Raw genomic sequence first — 7,564 nt, 5'->3', positions numbered from 1 at the left:
TCGCATTCCAGGCTCCATGACGACCTAAATTTCAAATATTAAAGCGTGCATTATCCTTAGCGTGAAAAACAAAATGGGAAGGTGGTCAAATTTCAAAAAAAAAAAAAAAATACAGAACAGTGGAAAAAGCTGACCTTTGTTCGACATAGCTCAAGCAGCTCTTTCTATCTTAAGCTTACCCATCAGCAACCCCTTCGTCGAGAGAGTGTTTTCTGTCATGAATCTTGTCAAGCACAAAATTCGAAACAGGATGCACGTTTAAATGCTTAAGTCTACTGTGACCATTCGACTTAGGCTAAATTGCCAGGGAAAGTGCTGCAGGGACTTTGATTTTACACCCGCTATGCTGAATAGATTTACCATTGACATGTATGACATCAAAAAACCATCCAATGAGAAATGAAACTCTCTAGGAAATTTTGGGCGATATAGAAGGAGGGCTTGCTGTTTAACCTTGAAAATGATCTTGAATACGTCAAAGATCAATATAGTTTATGAATAAAAATGCACAAAAATTATTAGAAGTTCATTGAAAGAGAAACATAAATACAAAAATAATAAGAACAGTTGAAGGGCTATGTCAAGTAAAGCTCTGTCTCTTAGGTATGTGTCTTTGGCTTTTATTTCATGACAAAATCTCAGCCTACAATTTTATAGAGTTGCATTAATAACGGCCATTTTGAGTTGCACAATAACGGCAGTTATGAGCATAACTAAGTTTGATAATAATCCTATCTATTAGTTATCTTTATCAAATGCGCCTTTAACTTCCAGGTTTTTGTATAACTTATTTATATTGCAAGACCAGTATACTGAGTACCGTATTTATTTTTTTAGTTCTTTAATCACAATTTCTATTGTTGATAGGGAATAATTCAGTCTATTAGCCAAAAAGTAATGTAAAATACCACTTTAGATATTGGCAAGTATTTTTTTTTTGTTAGATCATTTTTAATTCCCTTTTTTATTTAATTTTCTGACATACCAGAGAACTAAGGAAAATATCTTTCTCGTCAACCCAGAGACTGAGAACAGAAAATCTGTCAATGAAGACTGAATCCTACCAATTTTGAGTTCTAGTATTCTGAAAAGCAAAATTCACACTTTCTGGTAACATTGTCTCTGAATTATTATTATTTTTTTTTTTTTTTTCACTCATTCCTGCAAGATCTAATTTACCCTGAATTTCGAACTCGACCCAAAAAATGATAGTGAAATTGCGCCGATGGCGCGTTTTCGCTTCCCTTGATGCGCATTCTTAAGTCAGGCACCTGGCATCACTGATTGCAACAAGCCATTGGTTTTTTCCTTTATTGAATAAAATAAATATATTAAATACGGAACCAAATTTAAGTACCTTTTTTACCCCTTCAAACCCAAAAACTAAAATTCAAAGGACATCCACCACATGGCTAATATGGGAGTAAAGTTTATTTGTGATGCAAATGAATGTTATATTTGGATTGAGGATGCAATTCTGGGTATATATTTCCAAATTGTGGCAGTAAATACTCTGTGAATATAGGCTACAGGTTCTAAGAAATTCATGAATTTCTTAGAAAAACAAGTAAATAAGCAAAGATAAAGGTTCTCACCCTGCAAATTGTGTTAACTAGGATTATTCTGCATATTATGGAGTAAGAATTATTTTCTTAATATGTTTCCTTATGTCCAGTCAGGATCCTAGGCTTAATATAGCCTTCTGGTTGGCCAGTTGACTAATTTAAAGATTTATATATAAATACACTGTCAAATTAGCCATCTGGTGGTATCCCAAGTTTAAATCTTTGTCATAGAGTGAGCAACACTGCACTATGCAGCAGAAACCTGTTTTTCAATAGCAACGTTGAGATCTTAATGCAGTCTTTTTTATGCATATTTATTGGATTGTTAATAAGTACCACCAAATTTTCAGAAATTCTTACAAAGAGCTAGAGGTAAAAATTTAGAATTATGGCCCCTGATAAGGAGACATGTTAAGAAAACAATTCTTACTTTTAAATATGTATAATGATCCTAGTTAACATATTATCCAAGGGGAGAACCTTTATCTTCAAGTCTTTCCTCTAAAAATTCTTCTTTTTCCAGCTTAAAAGAAAAAGTTTCCAAAAACCACCATGCTGAGATTCAATGCTTAAGTCTTTTGAAAATGCCACTATGAGCTGCCAAATTGCGAAAGCAGAAAAAAACTTGGTAAGCCAGCCAAGTGGTTTGCAAGTGTCCCATCTCACAGGTATGACTTAATTTATATACAAATTATGACTTAATCTATTATTTACATACAGTGGACTCAAATGATTGGCCTATGTAGGATTTTGTAAAAAAGGAGGTGGGGGGTTGATGAAATTTGTGAAAATAAGGATTTTTTTTTCTTCTAATAACTGGTGGAATAGGTGTGATGGTTTCAGGGGTGGATCCAGGATTTTTTTAGGGGAGGGGGGCGCTAAGTAGGTTGATCCAACAAACTTATGTTTGGTTGATCGGACAAAATATCATAATCAAATGTCATCGCTTTATGGCATTGTTCAAATAAAACTTATTTTTTACTTGATTATCGTCGTAAATTTATTCTTTGCCTTTCTTTCCATTCTTAAACCAATATTATATTTACCTTTTGCATTATTACAGCCCACTATATATACATTCATATGAATTTATATGCAGTGTTACCGCCATACCAATTATTCTCCTTTCCTTTTTTACTCTTTGATAATAATTTCTGGTCGTTTTGAGTTGAATTATTGTAGGCTTCTATTTCTACTGATCTTAAGTTTAATATGGCCTTTACTTTTCTTTAAAAAAACTTTCTTTTTCGTAAAGTTTTCGTAATGTATATATATATATATATATATATATATATATATATATATATATATATATATATATATATATATATATATATATATATATATATATTTATATCGGCGCGTACAAACAGCTCCTCTCATTTGATCTGCCATCAGCGGTCCAATTACCCTGGAACACGTATTTTGGCAGAACTTTCTCAAAATGCCTTTGAAACCAACTTGAGACTTCGAAACCTATTTTTAATTCCTAAGAACATCTAATAATAACATTACACTACTAACTACCGATTTTCACGTATGTATTGGAATAAATTAATTTAAAATTACTTTCTTCAAAATTAGTTTTCCAACGTTGAAGCCAAAGTTTCGCGTCCAAGAGAAATCTGACTTGTCTACCCGTGAAAAGATCTGACGCCGCTTATGTTTCTATCTGCGAAAACGTTCTCCGGAGCACTCGCACCCCAGTCCAGGTTTTTCTAATGGCTGAGATAGGGAATGATCATACTAGATAATTATATAAACTGTGCATTAGGGTGTCAATAGTTACTGTTTTTTCGTCAGCTAAGTTCTGGAGGTTACGTATATCGGATTGGAGTGATTTGGGGGCATTTCAAAGTAGTATGAGTTCATTGTGACTAGTTGAGAGTTGATTCTCAAGGGCGGAATATGTGTTAGTTAAAGCTGAAATTTCACTAACGTATTCAGAACAATTCGCGCATGGGGTTTTATTCTTACTGCTGGGCCTTGTTATTGTCTTAGTTTGGGGATTATAAGTCCTTGGTGTGACTATGGGTGGGTTTTTAACAAAGGATTTAGGACTAGGGTTCGCTCGTGGCGTAACTTTAGCCAGAATTTTCATACCGCTGGTAATTGAAGGTGATATGGAGAAGTCACAATTTAAGTACAACCATACCGGTAGTTTCTCTCTTGCTCCAAGCATGGTCCTTGCGCACTTAGGATGCCACCTTTGACTGCATTTGGTGCATTGAACAGTCCCACTAGTTGCTGGATTTTTGCACTCAGGACAGCAAAATTAAGGACTAATTAACTTGGAAGGACTAGGTGCTGTTCACTAGGCTGATAGGGAGGAGGGCTACCTCGAACCCAAACGACCTGTTTTCACCTGGGGTAAAAACCACAAAATTCTCTACCTGCTGTGCGGAGGTTCAACATCCAAAATATCCATCTTGTTCATATTTATGAACCAAAATTATAGATTAGATATACAAAAGTCAAACAATGAAACTGTGCGTAGATGAAAATAAAATTCGAAAACAGCACCTCTCCGCACGCAAGTCAGATGAAGACTGAATCTTGAACTATCCTCGTATTATGAGAGAGCAAGTGTCACTGAGCGATTTTACACGGCTAGAGTTCTCAGCGACATGTACAAACACAAAACAAATAAACTATACTTGCTATTTTTGAAGCTAATTCTAAGTGAGTTTCATAAAACCATCTTGCTCTTCCAAACAACTTCTAATGACCATTTTTATCTGCTACAAGAAGTCGAATATTTTATCCTCATCTTATTGAGACGAGTCTTGAATAAAAACTGCGGTTCAATAGATATCAGTCTTGAAGCTGGCCTTGATTCAAGTTACCTACCTAAGGCTGAAGTTTATTTTAGACATTTGTATGAAATTGCCCTTAACAACTCATCACAGTTGAGTTTGGAAAACAGGCGAAACTTTACGAAGGTGCCATAACTATCTGAAAGTAATGGCCTCTGAGGCATTGAAAAGACTACCCCATAATCTCATGCCTTTAAAGAAGATCAAAGCCTTTTCTCCTCAACTTTGTCTGAACGCTTCTGTAAGTCCACGCATCCAATTGCTGTCCCTTTTTCTTTTTGAGGGATGTGGCCTTGGTAAAATGAAAAAACAGTTTCAAAACTCGGTTCACTTGAACTGGATGGAAGTATTCCAAGTTGTGGTCTCAGTGAACGCAAAATCATTCTGGTTTGGTGTTAGAAATTACAAAGATATGCTGAATTGCAGGCTTTTGTTCGACATAGCTCAAGAAGCTCTTTCAATCTTTAACTTCCCGATCAGCAGCCCTTTCGTCGGATATTGAATATTGTCAGGCACAAAATTTAAAACATGATGCAGCTAAAGATGTTTAACTCTATTGTGACACAGGAAAAAGCAACTAAAAGAATAGCCAATTTCATGGAGTCATCAAATTTGAATGAGCTTTAATGACTCTTTACCAGCCATGTGAAAATGAGTGAAGATAGTGTCTTCAAGAAACCCTCTTTTTAAGGGAGTGATATGGCAGAAGAATGCCAGGGGACCTAGAATCTTAAGAATCTGAAAAAACTGGAGTGGGGGCATTCAGTCATGGATGGCTAGAGGCTAAAGATGGGGCCGCAAGGGGCAAGGAGGACCAAGGGTCAACTATCACAAGTTTTGGAATAAAATATTGGTAATAAGTTTATTTAGGGGAGAGAAATGGGCCATGAGGAGCCACGGGCCATGAAAAACCACGAAATATTGAGTGCCAAAGGAGCTAGGAGTGCCCTGGCCATGATGGTCCATGGACTATGCAATGCCGTGAACAAAGAAGTCCCATGGGTCATAGTTTTTGTTCGGGGGGAGCATGGGCCAGTGGGTGCCATGGATCATGACGAACCACGAGGGATTGAGTGCCATAGGGGCTGAGAGTATCCTGGGCCATGATGATCCATTAGGTATGAAGTGCCACCGTCCACAGAGTGCCGTGGGCCAAAAACTGCAAGGGGCCATGGATGGCCGTGTAAAATTTGAGGAGTTAGTAAGAAAAATTCGCGTAAACCCATATCTTCCGGCTTGTATTTATTATAGCTATAGGGAGAATATGTGGTAGCAGTGGGGAGGTAACTGTCGCATTCAATGAGCCAATACTACATATATATATATATATATATATATATATATATATATATATATATATATATATATATATATATATATATATATATATATATATATATATATATATATATATATATATATATATATATATATATATATATATATATATATATATATATATATATATATATATATATATATATAAAGACCATAAATATATTAATCGTCTATATTAAACGTAACCAAACATAGTAACTAGCCAAACCAAAGTGTTCTTTAATACTATTAAGGTTCATTATCGATTTATGGGACTAATCTATTGTAAAGAGAAAATTAGTTGGTTTGTATCAAAAGTTTTCCAACGAATTGTGTTTTTTGAAATTTTTATTTAAATTTCCTTTTCAGAACTTGAGAATTCCTTAGCAAGTAACAGTGGAGAGCTTTGTGAGGTTCCAGACCCTTTTATGACTCTAAAAGGGAAGTTGTTCCTTTTGGTTCTTCCCCTAGCTATTATGACCATATAAACTGGAACAAGACCACCCAAGAATTGGGCTCCATATGCTGTAACAATAAAGGTATATCTCAATTTCTTCTTTTTTTGCAGGTTCAGTTTTATTACATAATGGTTTATTGGTTGAACACTTGGACAAAGGGACTAAATACTTGTGTTTTTGACTAACTTTAAGGAGAAAGTTTCTCTTACTTGCCCCCTACGTGTAGGTTTTTATTAGACAGATTTTACTGATCCGACTTTTCTTTACCTTCCTAACAACTGAAACTGTCATTTTCATGGGTAAAACTGGATCGAGATGGAAAAGTAACTCAAAATTAGGCAAAAATTTACGAATACTAACGAACACTTGTTCTGGTTGCTGATTTGGGATTATGATGAACATTTATTTTTTATATTCAAAACAAATTACTGAAATAAATTTTAAATCACATTGTTTTCCCAGAGGTTGTCAAAAGAGCGCATCAGGAGTATTTTTGGAGTGGTTTAGAGTATTAAGTCAATAGTTAGAAGGCACGATAAGAGGGATGTTAAACAGAACTAAAGGCAAAATTTATATTATAAAACTGCTTCTGCTAAAACTAGTACTAATACTGCTAATACCATGAATATTACTACTAAGGCGAATGTGAAAATATCAAAGAACGTTTAAGGTAAAGCTGAACTAAATTGAAACACTGGATGTAAATAGGTTGTCAAATAGGCTTATTAGTTATTCATTGGGAATTGCTTGGAGAATGACGTTGCTGGGCTTGTTGTGAGGGGTGTTGAACTAACCAAAAGGCAACATTTTCATTTTCAAAAAGGTAGTATTACGTCTACTGTTCCTAATAGCAGTGCTACAACTGTAACTACTGCTACTACTACTAAATATTTGGTATTAAGTAAAAATTTCAGGGAATGTTGAGAGGATGAGTAACTGAATGAAGCACTATGTCTATGCTGTTTGTCAAAAGTGCGTATCAACAGCGCCCCAGAAATTGTTTTGGATAGTAAGTATAAAATTTCAGTGTGTATTAAGGGAGAAGTTGAAAAAATAAAAGACGCTACGTGCGTATTGCTATCAATTGTGCTACTATTTATTATACTGAAGCTAAGGGTATTAAGGTGATTGTTTTGGGAAATGTTGAACTAAATCAAAATATATTAGCAGTATCTAGATTGTCCAAAGGGTGTATCAGCAATATCTCAGGCACGGCTTAGATGATTAAGTTCAAACTTTCAGATTATGTTGAGGCTGATTTGGAACTAACCAAAAGAAATAATGAGCATTCTGCTTCCACTGGCTTACTTATGGCGCTAATTGTATTATGATGAGACTTTTCGGGAAAGATTAGGGTCAGTTTCAAATAAATATTAACACAGAATAAAAAATAAAAAAAAGAAAGAAA

At 34.8% G+C, this 7,564-nt stretch overlaps 1 long non-coding RNA gene across 1 annotated transcript; it reads left to right on the top strand.

Annotated features, from left to right (window-relative positions):
• The first annotated feature begins 1,999 nt into the window (after window positions 1-1,999).
• Window positions 2,000-6,231, top strand: LOC148943865 (uncharacterized). The gene is made up of 2 exons (XR_016142951.1): window positions 2,000-2,233; window positions 6,068-6,231. It is a non-coding gene; the product is annotated as an uncharacterized LOC148943865 (long non-coding RNA).
• The last annotated feature ends 1,333 nt before the right edge of the window (window positions 6,232-7,564 follow it).

The sequence above is a fragment of the Artemia sp. Qi Xiang Cuo genome, chromosome 15 (assembly GCF_049724085.1).
Source record: "Artemia sp. Qi Xiang Cuo chromosome 15, ASM4972408v1, whole genome shotgun sequence".
In the NCBI taxonomy this organism is placed as follows: Eukaryota; Metazoa; Arthropoda; class Branchiopoda; order Anostraca; family Artemiidae; genus Artemia; species Artemia sp. Qi Xiang Cuo.
This window is presented reverse-complemented; position numbering and strand designations above follow the sequence as displayed.